The sequence below is a fragment of the Solanum dulcamara genome, chromosome 1 (genome assembly GCF_947179165.1).
Source record: "Solanum dulcamara chromosome 1, daSolDulc1.2, whole genome shotgun sequence".
In the NCBI taxonomy this organism is placed as follows: domain Eukaryota; kingdom Viridiplantae; phylum Streptophyta; class Magnoliopsida; order Solanales; family Solanaceae; genus Solanum; species Solanum dulcamara.
In genome coordinates, this window is record NC_077237.1 from 40090502 (window position 1) to 40111030 (window position 20529).

Sequence of the window (20529 nt, forward strand, 5' to 3'; positions counted from 1 at the left end):
AGCACTGTGGGATCCACTCACCCAGCCAGCACCTAAGGTTTAGCCATCTTCACCAATTATTGCACCACCGCCTACAATTCTAAAGGGTGTTATGTCACTACAAGAGCAAAATATGTTGGTGGTTTTTTCAGAGGCTATCAGCCCTAACCTTTTCTAGAGCCATTAGCGAGGATTCCATGGAATTTTTGACTACCTTCCAAGAGCAGCTCCACTCCTTGGGTCTTAAGGAGTCTAGAGGCACCAACTTCACCGCTCACTAGTTCTATGGGTCAGCCAGGCAGTGGTGGCATTCTTACTTGCAGGCTAGGCATTGAGTCGCCACGTTTTTCTAGATGTGGTAGATCATATTGCACTATCAAGATTATTCATTACCAGGACTAATGAAAAGAGACCTAGGCATCAAGGCAGCTATAGTGGGTCCCAGCCTAGAGGCTATGATAGTTATGACAAACCCCACCAACAGTTCCAACAAGATAGGTACCAGCAGAGTCAATCCAGCTGGCCAGTTCAGGTTGCCCTGCAAGCAGTTGTGGGTAGTCAGCCTTATTTGGGGGATTCTACCGTAAGGCAAAGATCGAGGGGATCGGGTCTACTTTTTTTCTATTGCGTATAAATTATCACAGTCCTCTTGCTTTAGGATGCTTTGATTTTGGCTCATTGGAGCACTGGTTAGAGAGTGTCCTGATTAGGCTAGACCATTAGCAGCAGTGCCACCTCCATCCAGAGGTAGAGATTGGAGTCAGGGCCATGGAGATAGTCATCAAGGTATTCGGGGAGGTCCCCAGGAAGGAAGGTCAGGTGGTAGGGTAGATGGTCATAGAGGAGGACGACAGGGACATTTCTATACTACTTCGACGAGGGCAGAAGTTGAGGCATCAGATGATGTTATCACAGGTACTATTCTTATTTTGAGCAGACTGCTTCAACTTTATTTGAACTAGGTTCCACGTATTCCTATGTATCTATATATTTTACTCCTTGTCTAGGTATTATTTATGAGTCACTTGAGGTATCGTTGCATGTTTTGAGCCTAATAGGGGATTCTTGAGTAGTGAATCAGGTTTGTAGATCTTGTGTGGTGACTATTCAGGGGCATGAGACTCGGGAAGATCATATTTTACTTGATATGCTGGACTTCAATGTTATTTTGGGCATGGAATGGCTATACCCTCACCATGAAATTTTGGCTGTTATGCCAAGACCATTACATTAACCATGCCTGACATTCCCCCGGTCTTGTGGTAAGGTGCTTATGGTTGCTTACTGACTGGGATCATATCCTTTATATGGGCCCGGCAGCTAATTGCATCTGGGTGTTTGGCGTACATAGCATATATCTGTGATGTGTCTAGTAAGGCCCCTACTGTCGATTTAGATCCTGTGGTTAGGGATTTTACTGATGTATTCCCTAACCTACCTAGCCTACCCCCAAAGAGAGATATTGACTTTGCCAGAGATTTAGAGTTGGGCACTAAGCTCATTTCTATACCAGCTTACTGTATGGCCCCCGTAGGGCTCAAGGAGCTTAGTGTGCAGCTTGAGGATCAACTAAGTAAGGGATTTATTTGCCCGAGTGCATCATCGTGGGGTGTGCCCATCCTTTTTGTTAAGAAGAAGGATGGGACTATGCAGATATGTGTTGATTACAGACAATTGAACAAGGTGACGGTGATAAAACATTACCCCATGCCTCGTATCGATGATCTATACAACTAATTTCAGGGTGTAGACGTGTTTTCTAAGATTAACTTGAGGTCCGCTACCACCAATTGCGGATTAAAGCTGCTGATATTCCTGAAACTACTTTATGAACTCATTATGGCCACTATGAGTTCCTTGTAATATGTTTTGGGCTTACTAATGCCCCCACAGCTTTTATAGACCTTATGACTCAAGTATTCAGCCCTTATCTTGACTTTTTTATGATCGTATTCATCAATGATATATTAGTATAGTTATGGAGTAGAAAAGAGCATGTGCAGCATTTGAGGGTTGTGCTCCAGACTTTGAGAGATCGGTAGCTTTACGCTAAATTCTCAAAGTAGAGTTTTGGTTAGACTCTTTGGCATTTCTGGGACACGTGTGTCCAAGGAGGGTATCATGGTGGATCGAGCAAAGATTAAGGCTATTCATGGTTGGACTAGGACCACATCTGTCATAGAGATTCAGAGCTTCAATGATTGGCTGGGTATTATCAGTAATTCATCAAGGGTTTCTCCACTATTGTAGACCTATTAACCCATTTGACCCATCAGGATGTTCTCTTTATATGGTTCGAGGAGAGTGAGTCGAGCTTTCGAAAGCTCAAGGAGTTGCCTACCACCACTCCTGTTTTGACTCTTCCAATTGAGGTCGAGAGCTTTTCAGTATATTGTGATACTTTGGGTGTAGGTCTTGGGTAGGTTCGGATACAGTGAGGATGAGTTATTGCTTATGCTTCCAGATAATTAAGAGTGCACGAGCACAACTACCCCACTCATTATCTAGAGTTGGCGGTGGTAGTTTTCGCGCTCAAGATGTGGAGGCACTACTTGTACGGGGTCCATTATGAGATATATACAGATCATTGCAGCCTACTGTATATTATGAGTTAGAGGGACCTTATTTCTAGATAGCGGCACTGGATTGAGCTATTAGCCAATTATGACATCTCTATCCTTTACCATCCGGGCAAGGCAAATATAGTAGCAGACACCTTGAGCCAAAAGGCGGGGAGTAGGGGTAGTTTAGCTTACTTGCCTACTGTGGAGTGACCCCTAGCTTAGACATTCAGTCTTTGGCTAATAGGATGGTCAGGTTGGACATCTTAGATTTCAGATAGATTTTGACTTTTGTGGGAGCTCGGCCATATCTATTGGATTAGATTCGTGGCTAGCAGTTTGAGGATAGAGCATTAGTAGAGCTTCGAGAGTTGGTATTGCAAGGCAAGAGTGACCAGATTCTATAGATTCAGATAGGATACTACGGTTTAATGGTCACCTTTGTATTTCTAGAGTGGGAGACTTTATTCAGTTTATCCTTCGTGAGGCCCATGATTCCAGGTACTCTATTCATCCGGACACAGCAAAGATGTATCAAAATTTGAGATAGCATTATTGTGGTGCGGCATGAGGATAGATATAGCTGAGTATGTATCCTATTGTTTGAGTTACCAGTAGGTTAAGGCCGAGAATCAGCGGCCTAGTGGAGTGTTTTAGAGATTACACCCATAGGTAATAATGGCATTTGGGTCATCATTGATCGATTGACCAAGTCAGCATATTTCCTGCCGATGTGGTCCATTTTTACTATAGATCGTCCACCTCGAATCTATATTCAGGAGGTGGTCCGTCTGCACAGGGTACTAGTGTACATAATATCAGATAAGGGATCTCAGTTTACTTCTAGTTTCTAGAGGGACTTTTAGAGAGAGTTGGGCACCAGAGTTGATCTTAGCATGGCATTTCATCTTCAGACTGATGGCTAATCAGAGCGTACTATTCAGGTTTAGGAGGATATATTGTGAGCTTGTGTATTGGAGCTTGAGGGTTATTAGGAGAAGTACTTGCCTTTGGCAGAGTTTCCATACAATAACAGCTACTCTAGTATTAAGATGGCCCCATTTGAGACCTTATATGGTAGGCGTTGTCACACTCTGATTGGTTAGTTTTAGTCTTTAGAGCCTGGGCTGCATAGTATCAATTTACTTCAGGATGTCATAGCTAAGTTCGAGTTATCCAAGATAGGCTGAGGACAGCTCAGAGTAGGCACCAGAGTTATGTTGATCGTAGGCGTTGGCCCTTGCGCTTTGATGTTGGAGATCGAGTGTTCTTGCGGGTATCACCCTTGAAAGGCATAATGAGATTCAGCAGGCAGGGTAAGCTTACCCAGGTATATTAAGCATTTTGAGATTCTGAGGTTGCTTATGAGTTAGCTTTGCCTCTAACATTTTCATTTATACACCCTATTTTCTATGTTTCTTTGCTGCGCCGGTACATTCTATATAAGTCATACGTGCTTCAGTATGATTCTGTTGAGTTGGATGATCGCTTGAGTTTTTTTGAAGAGTCAGTTGCTATTCTATCCAGAGATGTTTGTCAACTTCGTTCTAGGTCCATCCCTGTGGTTAAGGTCCAATGGCGTCATTGTCCGATTAAGGAGGCTACCTGGGAGACTAAGCAGGAGTTGCAGGATAGTTCCCCAACTTATTTGAGCCTCTAGGAATGTCATTGTCTTTACTTTCGCGGAAAAAATTTCTTTTAGTAGTAGATGTTGTAATGACCCTTCAAGTCATTTTCCTAATACTGTGTCTGTTTTATCATATAGAGCATTCCTACAGCTACCCTAGGTCATTTATGACCTGCTAGCATTGGTACCGCAGTCGCCTGGTCATTCATTTGGGTTTTAGATCCATTTTCTATTTTGGAGCTTTTATAACTTGAAAACTTGACTTTGATTATAACTTTAGGAAAACAACCTCAGAATGGAATTCTAACAGCTCCATCAGCTCTGAAATGGCTAAATTAGGCTAGTAGCATGGTCGGCATGAGTATCGAGGCAATTGATATGAGGTTGAGGTTGTTTGGTACTTTTGCCTTTGAAATTTGGCCCATGGTTGAATTGGTCAACATTCTTGGAAAACACACTCAGATGAAAATTCTGACGGTGCGATCAACTCTGAAATGTCGAGTTTGGTCTACAATGACCCTTCATTCTCTTTCTGAGGCTTTCGATCTAATACCGAGGCCCGTTGTGGAATTTGGCTTAAACTGGCCCTTAGTTGTAGGACCCATTTTCAGTCATGACGACCTAATATGGAAATTTTAACTATGCCGTTGAGTCCAGAATGTCAAATTTGATAGGGTAGAATATCTCATTTGCACGCACGAGATTCTGAACGAATTTCGAGAACCCTGTCGAAATATTTGAAAGTAAGAAACATTAGCTTTTTAGCTGATATCTGGTGCAGGAGACTTTGTTCTCCATGATCGCAGTCCTCTGGTCGCGTTCTCAGAGACCAAGGTTCTTGTTCTCCGTATTCGCGGGGCCATGGCCGCATTCGTGGAGGTATGAGTGTTTTGCCTCCACATTTATGTGGCCTTGGCCGTGTTCGCGGGCCTCTAGACGTGTTCGCAAAGGCCAAGTTTCTCGACTCTGCATTCGTGGGCCACTTAGGCTGCATTCGCGAAGGCCAAGTCTTGGTCTTTTAATAAAAGACCAAGAATGAATGTCAACTCCATTTCTTTATTTCAAACCTCGATATCTCCTTCAATACAAGCTCAAACTAGGTGATTTCAAGGTCTAAATTCAAGAGAATTTCATGGGTAATCCGTAAGCCTGGAAACTTGAGGGGAGGCTTCATGTGAGGAAAATTTATGAAATAATTTACTGCCTTAGTCATTTTTGGATTGAATTTTTGATGAACTTTGGGTGATTGTATTTTGATCATATGGGCTCTATTTTTAGTAATATTTGAGGCTAAGTTGTGGGGGTTTTCACAAGGAATGTAAGGAAAAGATCTTCAGAAAGTGGGTTTTTATGGTGTAATTTTGTTGGATTGGGAGAGTTTTGTTTCTGAGAAATCGGTTATCAAAGTTGTTGCCATTTTTACCTTTTTAGTTTGAATTATGAGAATTTTGTTGCATGATCGGCTTGCATTATTTTTCCACCACGAATTGTGTTGTAATTTGATCCTTGAGCTTGGGTGCTGCTTAAAACCTATTTTTGAGGTCAATTCCAGAATTTCGGACGCAGGTCCCACATTTCCCATTTTACACCACAAAATTGGTTCATCTCCAAAAATTATGAAATTAATGTCTAAATAACCATAACGACTTTTTGATTCTATTTTTGATAGAGTGAAAGCGTTCTGAGGCCGTTCGAAAAGGAAAAGCTCCAACATAGTGATTTGGAACGCGCGTGTTAAGCCTACAAGTAGGCTACAACTTTTGTTTCCTTAGATTGAGATGGAATATGTGAAAGCATGTTGAAATAGATGGAATTTGGGTTGGGTAGCTTATTTTTACATCTTAGGTGTTAGAAATCATTTTTAGTCTTTTATCGGGTTGGGTAGTTGGAAGCATGTGTTCTTTTCCATTCTTTGTTGGTAGCGTAATCAGGGTTGAATACTTATGTTGTTGATATTGTGGAGCATGTTGGCCTTAGTATAGGTTGTAAACTTACTCTAGCTGCCCCGGCGTCGCCCTGCCAGGCTTAGATCTTTGTAGAATGCCATAGTGGGTTAGTGCCTGGTAGTTTGGCCTTAGCTAGACGGTAACCTTGCTTTTATGAATACATTTATCCATACCTCGGCATGTTGTGACTTTCAAGATGCGGCAGCGATAACAGACTTTGTGAGTGTTCGGTTTGTCACAGGTTCAAGCCCTAGTGACATATCAGTTGACTCATTGGGAAGGAGATTCTCGAAACTATTATCGTCCAGTTGGAATGGAGAAGATTCAGCACCTTGGGATAATCATCTGTGAGCATCCAAGTATCCAGCCTCGGCCTCCATTCTGAATTTCCATCAGGAAGCATATAGGTACCCAGCCCCGGCCTCTACTGACTTACTAGTATGGTAAGCATTCGGGTACCCAGCCCCAGCCTCGATCGTACTGATGTGTTATGGAAAGCATTCGGGTACCCATCCCCAGCCTTGACCGTACCGATGTATTATGATGAGCATTTGGGTACCCATCCCCAGCCTCGACCACTTTGAATACTCGAGCAAGAATCTGGGTTCCAGTCCTGGCCTCGACCCCTAAAATATTCCTAGTTCACCCATTCTTAGAGATTTTTGGTTTGGAAATGAAATGGTTCTTCAGGCCTTGGCATCACTGATTCTTGGCTCCTAGCCTTGATAATTGTAGCTATTCAGTATACTCGGTGAGCTTGTGGGGGTTCATTCGTATTTTTATTTTAAATTGTGTACGAGTGTCCCAGCTGGGCTTATGGGGGCCTAGTTGGGTGTAGTTACCTGTAGTTCTCTTAGCTAGTACTTTTTCCACCTTAGATGCTTATTATGATTCTTATTTAGGCTTATTCCTCTTTTTCATATTATTCTTACCTTTTTCTGCTCAGTCGGCCTATGATGCCTACTGACTACCTGTTGTCTTGGTACTCATACTACACTCTGCATCTACTTTCATGATGCAGGACCGAGCACCATCCACCATCACAAATAGATCGAGTCTATTGCAGTCAGCTCAGGAGACTAGGGTTAGCACTTGCCGTTTTGAGATCATTTTTGTCTCATTCATCTTGGATGGCCCGTCTTTTGCATTTCTGAGACTAACCAGTTGATGTATATATTTTTGGTCTACTTTCGAGACTTGTACTTGTATTTTATATTGTAACAACTCTGTACTTGTGACCTCCAGGTTCTAGGAGTTATCCTTAGTTGTATATATCAGGTTTTAGTTTTGTTTCCGCTTATTTAATTTGTCTATGATTAGAATTTCCCATTCGTTGTTAGTTTGTGCCCTCAAACCCATTATTTGTTGTTTCGGGTTACGGGTTGGCTTACCTACTAGGAGTTTATAGTAGGTGCCATCATGACCTAAGAAATTGGATCGTGACAGGCACGAAGAGCTTGCCGCTTACCTGTACTTTGATGTTTTGGATAGAAGATTTTGGTTTCCTAAACTTAGGAATATGTGGCCTAGATGAGGAGACTTCCTTTTTAGGAGTCGAATTCTATGGGATTTCTTTCTACGTGGAGGTAAACCAAATTGTTCGTAGAAACATCCTAGATCTCGGCGTGTCTGGGCTCTATCTTTTGCTAATTTTCCTAATATCTTATCCTAGCGACAAATCTTAAAAGCAACTTGTTGAATGAGGCTTGTAAGTTGACCGAAAGTAATTTGCTCATAGTATATATAGCAACCTGTACTAGCTACGAGGGTGATGAGTAGTTTCAGACCCTACATTATGAAACAATGTAGGCATTAGTATACAAAATATACAAAGTATATGAGAAATATGCATAACGTAAATAAGAGATCATAGTGGTCATAAACATGAAATGCATGACGAAGAAACCTTTAATATATTAAAAGTAAATCATAAATAATGATATAAGGTCAATGCATTAGTAAAAGACATAGTGAAAAACTTTAAGGAAAACATAGTTCATTTTGCAGGATACAACCTTAACCAGCATTAAGATCATGTGAGCTATAACATGGAATTCGATGTAACTCCTACACCAAAAAAGGAGAGGATACTTACCAAGGTAAATTCCGTATCATTTCATCAATATTATTGTGGATCCACTATCTAAGTCAATTATGACAACCTATGGGGGTACATAATTTGGGACTAGAGGTTATTGCTAGAGACTCCATTACCAAGCCTCCACCTCAAGCTCTCTCGGTGCTAAGTCAAATATCAACGGAATAGATAAAGTCCATTGTCAAAACATAACATTAGGAAAGGCAATAATCATTTACTAATCAACATCATAAAACCGTTGTAAAACCCCAGAAATTTGGAAAGACCTAAAACAAGGAACAAAGGATGCAATCTCACAAAAATGCAGAAAATTACATCAGGTGATGACCATGAAGGGACATCACGGGTCATGTTACTCACCACGCCCCATGGTGATCCACCCTAGTAGTGATCCTAAAAGTGAGTCCTGAAAAGAAGGGACCACGGATCATGATGAGCATCACGGACCGTAGTGACCTCCGTAGGCCTATGAAAACATTCCAAGGCAAGGACCATAGGTGACCACCACAGGCTATGGATCTCTTCAAGGACTGTGGTGTGTTCTGTAGTGGTCACTTCTACAAGCCCTCCTACAGGAACTGCACCACGGCTATGGTTCACAGACCGTGATGCCCTCCATATATCGTGAAGGTCTCTGTGGAGGAAGTTTAGAGACTTTTCCTACAAACCCCAAAATCTTTTCCCAAGTCATTTACCATGGGACACTACCACGGGATGTGATGAGTGTCAGGACCATGAAGGGTCCCCGTGAAGCCCTGTCTGGCCAGTTTTAATAGGGGCATTTTGGTCTTTTTTGTGTTTTATAACCAAAGTGTGGTCATTTGGGAGAATATCTAAGGATCCTAAGCCATTCCAATCCCTCACTCTAACACTTAGTCTCTAAAACAAGATTCTCTCTTCTCAATTTCTCCCAAGGGTTTCATCTTCAGGACCTAGGGTTTCATCCAAGGTTCTTCAAGTCTCACATATTTCCAAGCTTGTATTAGGGTGTTATTACCCAAGGAATGTGGGTTTCATTCATGGTTTATTCCACCTATGGAGCCCATGTGATTTCTAAACTCAATATTTCAATTTCAAATGATGAATTTTATGGTTTTTCATGTTATGATTCTAAATGTATAGATTCTTGAATATTTGAAGTTTATTTACCTATATTGACTTATATTGACTCTTATTCACCTTAAATGAATGATTTATCAAGGTCCTTATATGAATGCATGAAAGTAGTTTTAAAGTGTATTGGTCGGTTGTGTTAAGAGTTTTAAATGATGCATTCCTTTACTCTCATCCATGCAAGCATTGATTTTAATGACTAGAAAGTTGATTGATTTGAACCCACCTAATTTCACTATATTTCAATAAAGTTTGAATTGAGAGATTTGACTCCAAAATGAATGTTTATGAAAGCAAATGTTTATGATCAAAGAAATATTATGAAATGAAAGAATGATTGAATGATGATTAAAGGGCTTCTTAGCTAAAGAATGGATTCTATGTGATATAGACAATTCTCACATATTTAAATCAATAAAAGGTCTTAATGAGCTATTCTACTGAATGATGTTTTAATGGTTTAAAGCTATGAAAACCATTATGTTCTTATTATATGAACTATTCTGTGGGATTGACTTAGAACCAAATAGGGTATTGAGGTGAGATTCAGTAAGGAAATCCTAGTAGAAACCCTTTGTCCTATTAACTATGCGCCAACATAGGAGCCCTTGCAGACTTAGGCTAGTGGATCCATAAATAGCCCTTAAAGTTAAAGTTAAAGAAATGAATGAAGTTGACGGAACTCTACCCGGCAAGTAATCTCCCCATGCCAACGTAGGGGGTTATATTAGATTCTATGTAATAGTTTGCATGGTCTTAAATATCGGTTATGGTCATCTTCCCATAAAATGAATGTTTCAATGCTATGTACATGATTGATTATGCATGTATTGCACTTGTTTTATATTACACAAATGTTCTAATATTTCTTAAATGTCCATGCATGCCTACATACTTAGTACATTCAAAGTACTAACACATACTCTTTTGCTTATATGATATCACCATATAGGGACCAGCGTTGCTCCATATTCACCTCCTCATGTCTAGTTTGATCATTGAAGGCTACTACCTTGGCGAGTTCCCATGTTTCAAGAATAATACACTTTCTCTTTTCTAGCTTATGTATGTATAGACTTTTGGTTACCCTTTTGGTACTTTGACACTTATTATGATGGTGAGCTAGGGACATATCTTAGCCCCCGCCAAATCTATGATGTAGAGGTATTGTTGGACATGTAAGAGAAAAGTTGGACTATTTTGGTTCTCATTTGAATGTTTCTCGTAATCCCATTTTCCCCTTCTTATTTTCATTTATTATTGAATGTCTTTATCTATGAAAATCTAGATGAATGCTAAGAGGCTTGGTGAGGTACCTCTGAGTGTCTCATTCATCGTGTCACGTCTATGCCCTAGTCTTGGGTCGTGACAATCGTATAAGAGTATTTCCTTTCAAATCATGATTCATAAACACAGTTCGTATATAAACTTACCTTTCTAAGTATATAAATCATGATTTTTTTATATTGTGAGAAAATATTTCACAAATCTTTGATACTTACTCAAAAACATCCTTTAAACATACTTCATCATTTTTATAAAAACATGCATAAATCCTTCATCAAATTCATGATCATAGTTCATAGTTCATAAGTGAAATTCAAAGCATAATGCATGGGTCCCCTAAAATCAAATATAAATCATGTATTTTAGTAAATTCATGCATAATAAGGTAAAATAACATCAATTGAATCATAATGAGAAGGACCCATGAAGATTTGACATAAATCCTTGTTGAATTTGGTGAAATTGAACTTGAAGGATTGATATCTTTTGGGACCCAATGGATGAAAGAAATCCATTGGTGAACTCCCACATACCTTGATAATTAAAGCCCAAAATCAATGGAAATTGAACTTGGAATCCTAGCTTGATGGAAATGAGAACCCTTGAGAGAAAACCTTAATGCCTTAGAGAAATTTGAGAGTTTTAGAGGGAGTGGGGGAAGTTTGAAGGGTTTGGGTAGTTATAGGACGTCCAAAATAGTCCAATATGATGTATTTAGGAATTAAAAGGATGGAAAATGTCTAAAATAACTCTGGATTAAATTTGCTGGAGTGACTTACGGATGTGTAATGACCCGTTAGGTCGTTTTGAGTATGAGAGATTTTTATTTCATAAAAGACTCAATTCGTAAATTTTTAATGGGTATTTTAGATTATTTGATAACTACGGTTAATTAGTTGAGGGTAATTTCAGGTAATTAATTCAATTAGTGGGCTAAATTGATAATTTAGTTAATATGTTATGTTATTTGTCCCCTATTTATTAAAATAAGTTAGTAGGGTTTGTAATTTTTAGTACATAATTAGTTTAGAAAAGAAAAGAGAAAAGGCCGAGGAAAAAACAAAAGAAGAAGAAAAAGAAAACCTTACCTGCGGCAACAACCCACAACGACTGTGCCTGGTAATGCTTCCAATTCTCAATTTCCTTCAATGCATTTTGTATTAGACTTATAGTTAGAAGGTTGCATAGTTACTTGCAGGACTGGAGTATTATAATTATATTGGCTTTGAAGGATTGGATTCTGTTAATTGGTGCTACTACTTCATGATTTTTCTTAAATTTGAGGGACAAATCTAAGTGGCCAAGTTTAGGTAATCATTATAGTGATAATGAGATAATGATTGGGAGATGATAATGGGGTAATTGGATTATACCAAAATGATTTCAATTTTTTCATATAAGTTCATAATTCGATTCTTTGTATAAAAGTTAGTCTGTGTAGGTTCATTTTTTTTGTGAGCGAGATTTTGTTGTATGATATCATATAATGAATCAAGTTTTGGATATATTGAGATAGATAATTAAATATTTGGTGTATTATATTATATGAATACCATTAGAGTTATGATATTGGAGAAATTGAGGGTTAACTCTATCTTGAGTTTTAGAGAATTGATTATAGAGTTGGGTGAGTTATTGGGTCTAGGTTAAATATACATATAATATCAGTGTCTACGGATTTATTTGCTTACGAATATTGTATACTTGATAGATTGGAAACTTGAGGCATTAAAGGAAGGAAACTCATTGGTCAATTAGCTTGCTTGACTTTGGTTCTTCGGTTGAGGTAGGTTATGGTTTATTCTATATCATAGATAGACTCTTAATAGAGATTGATAGTCATTGAGTAATGTGTGAAGTTCACTATGCATTTAATTATTGTAATTTGGATGGTTGATATATTGTTGTGATTGGTCTAAAATCCCAAGATCGTGAAATCCATAATCTTGAACTTGCCCTATCAAAAATGGTGCCTTGAATAAAGAAGGCTTAATGAAATATTTTAATGAAGTAGAATGTAATAATAAAGAATAATTAAATAATTATATTTGGATCGAGTGTCACGAGCCGACATGATATATTTAGATCGGAAGTCACATTTTGACACAGTATATTTAGATCGGGTATCACATTCCGACATAGTATATTTGGATCGGGTGTCACATTTTGGCACGGTAATATTAAAGGAAAATAAATTACAATGGTTTAATGCTACCCAATCTTCAATAACTCATTTCCCAAAAGAGCGTGATGTAAAGGCCTGAGTTCTCATGTGTGATCTTGATATTGTTGACTGGTTATGAAATTGTTCATTGTGTTATCACTTGATCTTGATCTTGTTGGTTCCACCTGTTAAGTGTTATGGTTGATTTTCAGTTATTACTTTATGCATATTAATTTCTATTTTGAGTCGGTCGATGATATCTACTCAGTACATGTTGTCCTGTACTGACCCTTATTTATATTTTTTTATTTTATTTTGTGAAGTGCAGCAAGTGTTCCATCGACTTCGACTCAACCTTAGCTCTAGCCAGTATCCAGCACATCAGGTTCCAGGGTGAGCTATTCATTCTATCTTGTGTCGAATTCTCTTGGGCATGGCATGGTGTCCTTAGTTTTCGGACACATTATGTTATTTATTTATTATGGTGTTTGATATTTTTAGACTTAATAATTTAAAATTAGATGTCCTTGAAGTGATGACTTTCAGGTTTTGGGAACACGTATCTAATAAACTTTAGTGGTTTTATTATTTTTTACTCTCATCAATTGAGCTTCCACGTTAGTGTCATATTTTATAAGTTGAGGTTTGTATCGTTGGTTCTCCCACCTAGGAGGTTAAGTGTGGGTACCACTCATGGACTATTTTGGGTCATGACAGGATGTGACCTACGGGTCGTAGTTCAGTCGATAGGTCATCCCAATAGTTCGTGGAATTAGAGTCCAAAATTCCATGTTTCTAAAGTTTCATCTATGACCTGGTCCTATAGGTCGTAGGTAGTCTTACGGGTCATAGAAACCGTTAGTAGAAGTCATGTACAAAAATCAAGCTACTGGAATTGCACTTCAATCATATGACCCTTGTCTACAGGTCGTCAACGAAACTACGGGTCATCAACTCTCTCGTCCTGCACAACTCCAAAACTCCCAAAAACATAAGTCTCTGATCCTCACTCTACAGCTATCCTACGGCCCGTAGAACTTTCTAAGGTCTGTAGAACCCTTCGTCGAACATCACTTTGGCTACTAAATTATCCATTCCTTAGGACCTTTCCTAAGATCCCCATCTACGGACCGTAGGACCTTATACGGTCCATAGAAGATACTCATAACTCGAACCCAATACTTAGCCAATTTATTCAACTCCAGTATCCCACCTACTAGATCTTTCTACTGTCTGTAAGACTTTCTACGGCCCGTAGGTTGGCTCATAGGACCTGCACCAACAACTTGTTTTTGCAATATTTTCCTTTGCATTTCAACTTTCCAACTTTTGGGGTATTACATGTAGGCCCTCCGTCCTGCCAACCTTTGTTTATCAAATCTCTGAATCTCTTCTACAATCACTCCTACGGGTCATACAGCCATCTACGGACCGTCCTGTTGTTTTGTAGAAACTGATGTGAGCTTTAAAATTTCCAACTCTCAAGACATCATCTACGACTGCCATTTACGGGTCGTAGGACCTTGTACGGTCTGTAGGTGGCTTCATGGAAACTAGCCCCAACAACATTTTTTGAACTTTTTCTTTCCAACTTCTGAGGTGTTACAGAGCTCCTGGCATTTTGAGTTGTCCTTCTCCTTCTGTTTTTAGGCTGGACTAGTCATTTTTTTATATTGTGAGACGGTTCTGTATATTTGTTCTTACCTTGTACTCCTATTTTGATTAGTAGCTCGACTACCAATTGATACCAAGTTTTGGGATTCTTTTATGTATATCTTGTTTCTCCCTTTCGCTTTTACTTCTCATATTATTTATTTGTTTTCCGCATTCTTCTCTTCGGCGTGATATCCCGTTAATCCTGATTTTGGGCTATTGGTTTAGCTCACCTACTGGTGGGATGTTAGTAGGTGCCACTGTGGCCTGATTTTTCGAGTCGTGACATAAGAATATATTGAAGAAGATAAAATAAAGTACATTTCAACAAGGTACTTTTTCATATACAATCTCCAACGAAATTGTAAAATAAAATTTTGCTCAAATGATAATTTGGTGAAATAGCTCATTAAGGATTGGTGATCTCAACATTTGAAAAATTGTTATAAAGATATGAAATGAAGTTTTTATCAGAGAAAGTAAATATGTATTGCATTCTTTTTTTCTTAGTCAAGATTATGTTTCACTGAATTTTTATGACAATATTTTTAATGAGGCAACAATCAATGCGTACTAAAAAATATGTATCCTCTTTTTTCTTAAATGAAATTCTTTTTCTCACAAATACTTTTTTCTAGTAAAGATTTAACAAGACACATTATGTAAGGAAATCCAAGGGGAGAGTGCTATGGAATATTAATATGGATGTCCACTAATCTTCTTCATGACGTATAGCTAATCTTCCAATACTACTTCACACACCATTATTTATATAAGGATCACACCCTTTAATCTTTTCCATAATCTTCATAGTTAATGCTATGTTATAACTAACCTTTTGTATGCTTATACGTAACACTATAAATAAAGACCTAAGAGTTCATATTGTACTACATGAATATTTGCTCTTTTATTGCTTCATATTGTTACTCTTTTAGCTTAGTCTTACAACATAAATATAATTTTTTTCATGAATTTTCATTACAAATCTCTCATTATAAGCTTCAAATAACACTTAGGGCTTGTTTGGAAAGCCATAAGGTAATTGGAATTTGGTGTAATTGGGTGTAATTACTCTCTTTGGCATGTTTGGTAGACCAAGTAATTACTTGGTAAGAGAGGAGTTGGTGTAATTGAAGAAGAGTGATTACACGCTTAATTCCCAAGGGAGGGTAAGGAATTGGTGTAATTACATCATGGCATTACATGGAATTTTTTAAAATTCTTCTTTTATTTATATTTATATATTTTTTCATTTTAATTTATTTTTTATTTCTATTGTTTTTCTAAAAATATTTTTATTATTCTAATATTTTCTAAAAATATATTTTTTATTTTTTATATTTCATGTCCTTCTTATTCTCAACATTTATTTTTTCATGTGATTCGATGCAATATTTCATATTCTTTATTTATTATTCTATTTTTTTATTTGCATAATTTTGTTAGTATTCTAATTTTTAATTTAAAATAAAATTTATTATTAAATAAGATTATAAACTTACGTTTTCCTTTTCTTTTGAATCATATTTATGTACATTGTGTTAAAATTTGTTATAAAAGTATTATGTTAAATTTTTTGTTTTTAATTTAGAATTTATGTCATATTTTCAATTTCATTTGTTTTAGTAGTATTGACTTGATATTTCACATTACAAACTATTTATTTTTTAGTTAAACTTGATAGATTATTTTTTTGTCAAATGTTTTAATAATTTTATGACATGATATTTATAATATTAACATTTATGTCAAACATACATTTCATGATGTTCATAAAAATCTTATACTTTTAGTTTTTATGATAAATTAATTAAAATATACTAATTGAAAAAATATAAATAATTGTTTTTTAATATTAGCTGAGAACATATGTTTATTAATTAATATATATCTTAAATATTTCATTTCATTTCATTTATAAAGCTCTTTATTTGTCTAATATAAATTTTAAATAATTAAATTTTATTTTTAAAATTTAATATAACCTTATGATGCACTTGTGCAACCAAACAGTACGCTTGTAATCACAGTGTAATTACATTCTAGCAAACAAACAAATTATTGTAATTACTAGGCTGATAGTTACTACCTTAGTAATTATGAGCATGTTTGGAAAGCCACAATGTAATTGAGATTTGATGTAATTGGGTGTAAATTAAACTCTTTGGCATATTTGGTAAACCAAGTAATTACTTGGTAAGAGAAGAATTGAGTGTAATTGAAGGAGGGTAATTACACTCTTCAATTCTAAAGGGAGGGTAAGAAATTTGTGTAATTACATCATGTAATTACATGAAGCTTTTTAAAATTCTTCTTTTATTTATATTTATATTTTTTTATTTTAATTTATTTTTTATTTCTACTATTTTTTTAAAAATATTTTTATTATTCTAATATTTTATAAATATATATTTTTAATCTTTTTATTTATATTTTATTTCATTCTCATTCTCAACCTTTACTTTTTCATTCCATGCAACTTTTCATATTATTTATTTATTTATTATTTTATTTCTTTTTTAAAATAATTTTGTTAGTATTCTAATTTTTAAAATCATATTTATGTACGTTGTGTTAATATTTGATATAAGAGCATTATGTTAAATTTTTTATTTTAGAATTTATGTCATATTTTCAATTTCATTTGTTTTAGTACTATTAACTTGATATTTCACATTGCAAAATATTTATTTTTTAGTTAAACTTGATAGATTATTTTTTTGTCAAATATTTTAATAATGTTATGGCATTATATTTATAATATTAATATTTTTGCCAAACGTACATTTCATGATGGTCATAAAAATCTTATACATTTAGTTTATTTGATTAAATTATTTAAAATATACTAATTTAAAAAATATAAATAAATTATTTTTTTATAATATTAGTTAAGAACATATGTTTATTAATTAATATTTAATTTAATATAATTTATAAAGATCCTTAGTTTTCTAATATAAATTTTAAATTTAGAAAATTAACTTTTATTTTTAAAATTTAATATAACCTTGTAATTATACTTGTGTAACCAAACAGAACAATTGTAATTACACTAAAATTACATTGTGCCAGACAAATAGATCATCGTAATTATTAGACTGTGTAATTACTAGGCTAGTAATTACTACCCTAGTAATTACACAAAATTTCAATTATCAGGTGACTTTTCAAACAGACCCTACATCTATTCCAATTACTAAGTGACTTTCCAAACAGATCCTTAAAAGTCTAAACAATGATGTCTTGAGTGTCTTAAGTTTTTCATCTTTATTATATCTTTGGCTAAGAATTCTATTTATTTAGTTTCTTATTTTTTTTGACAACTTCTCTTGCTTCTCTAATTTTTATTGTAAAATAATAAATGTGTCAATTAATCATCCATTCATGTTATTTAAAGTAAAATCTAATGGTCTTTATTTTTATTATTCCCACAATCTTTTATTATCATAACGCCTAAAATAATAGATAGTTGTATTCATGACACTATTTGGTACTTCGTATTGTAGTTCTATAAATAGAGACATCGCAAGACTTTGTGGAAATGATCACATGCGCCTTCTAAGTTGTTATATTTTTTGTGCTTATGATATTCATACTTTAGTTTGATTTGAAGAATAAGATGAAAGTTATTGAATGGTATCGACTAGTGGGAGTGGATGTCGACAAAAACTCAGGACATTGTGCATTAATTTCATATTTATTCCTTTTAATTATACTAGTGAAACTATCCGCACTTCGTGCGGTTATAAAAAAAAATTAATAAATTACTATATTGCATTATTTTTATATATAAATTCTATATATTGATAGTTTTTTATTTTAAATGAAGTATTATGAAATATTTATATTTAGGTTAGTGTTAGAGAATACAATATAAATTTTTTATCTTCATCCTGGATATGATAGTTCATTCATTTTTCTTCAATATGTCAAATATAAATTCTTTGTTGTTTTTTTAAAGTACAAAACATTCATATGTACATAGTAAAATATAAAAAATAAAATATATAAGTGGTGAAGTAAATGAAATAATTTGAGGTTATATTTTGAAACAATAATCTATTGTATTAAGTTGAAAGTGTTATTTTTTTATTTTAAATTTCTTTATCTTTTGTACGAGTATGATCCTCTATTCAATTTCTTTAGAAAAAGACTTTTGAACTTTTACATTATGACTTTATTATTACATGTGCTCACTATATTCTCTTACACATTAAATAAATATTTTTAAAAATTATGAAAATGAAAAAAATAGGAGTTATGAATAATATTTAAGAGTAGAAGTTATAAAGAAGATAAAGATATATGAGTTACTAAGAACTTGAATGTCTAATATTATTAGAAATTAAATACATTAATCATTATGCATTGATTTCATTTGTAAAAATAAATAAAAGAACATAAAAAATAAGGAAGGAAATTAAATAAAGGGAAAAAAAAGGGTAAACGATTTGTCTACATAAGAGATGTGTTACATGACTATTTCAAAAATCACAATTAAATAATACATAGACATAAATTTTCATAGTTATGCAGTTAAAACATACCCTAAAAAATAACCTACACTATTACATTCATAATATGATAAAAAGAAAAAAATTGTAAATACAATTCAACCAACAAAAGATAGCTACAAAAATAAATTGTTGCATACATAAAAGAAGAAACAATGATAATATAGAATAAATTATTTCATTTTTATTTTCTTTGCGAGAAAAATAAAAATAAAACTCATCATTATAATTCTTTGGTTGAGATAAGATAATTATATAAATTATGCTTAATAATAAAAATAGGATCATAGTAGGCTAAATGAATAGTGTTAAGTGTAGTTAAATTACTATTACAAGCCAAAATTAAAAAATCTCTAGCCAAAATAATTTCTAATTAATTATGCTTCAAAAATTTTCCTTCTAGGCCTTCCTTTGTAGGTAGATCCATCACCATGTTCCGCTCCCTAAAGTTATGTCAAAGTGCTCATCATATGCTACTATTTAAAGAATTTTTTAAAATATAATTATGAATAAATAAAATAAATTATTAAATGATAATAACATAAAACACAAGAGAAATATATACAATTATTAATACAATAGTAGTTCAATTTTTTATATGACTATGTTTATTATTTCTTTATCATTTTGATTTGATTCTCTTTTCTCATTAAAAATTAAATTTATATATTCATCATATATAATGAAGTCACTCCAACATCATCAAATTAAACCATATTCAATCAAATCATTGATAAAAAAAATCTTGATGTGGAATTATTATTTGTCTTTTCAAAATTAAAGCCTGCAAGTGAAAAAAACTTGGCATTACGTACTATAATTTCCATAAGAGTTTAAAGTTACAAAAATAATAATACTAAATGTATAATTGCAATAAAGAAAAAAGGATAATTATATTAGACATATCAAATCACTTTACCTCAGAAATTGAACTATGCATCTATGATCTAACAATCTTCATTATAGATCTCTTTCCTGCAAAATCAAATCAAAAAAGACAAAAAATGACCAACCAAAAAAACAAAAGATGAAGCATAAGGAGAAATGAAAATAAAATAATCATCATATAAGTCTCAAAATAGGTTTTTATAAGAGTGATTTTAAGGTGTCATCAATTCGTATATTAAATTCTTTGAAGGTTATAAATATGAAAGGTTAGGAGTTATGAACATTACTAATATTAATTAAGAGTATAGTATGTGTATTAAGGAGATGATTTTATAAAACAAAATAATTGAAAGAAATGAGAGAAAAAAAGCCAAAAAGTGTGAAAAATATAAATATGAATGGTGGTCACAGAGAAGTGCCACATCACCTTGTCTATGATTCTCTTATATATATATATATTTATTTATTTATTGATTAATTTTGTAAGAATAATGTTGCATTATTTATTTTTCATACGCTCTTTATGATTATTTTTTTTGTATTTTACATGAATTTTTGATTGTTGTAAGTTTATAATAATTTCTTTTGGTTCTAGATAGTAACTTATGACTTTCTTGAAAATTCTGCTAACTACTAACCAAGTATTTTCCTGTATGAAATCAATTGTACCTCTCTCTCTATATATTACGTCTT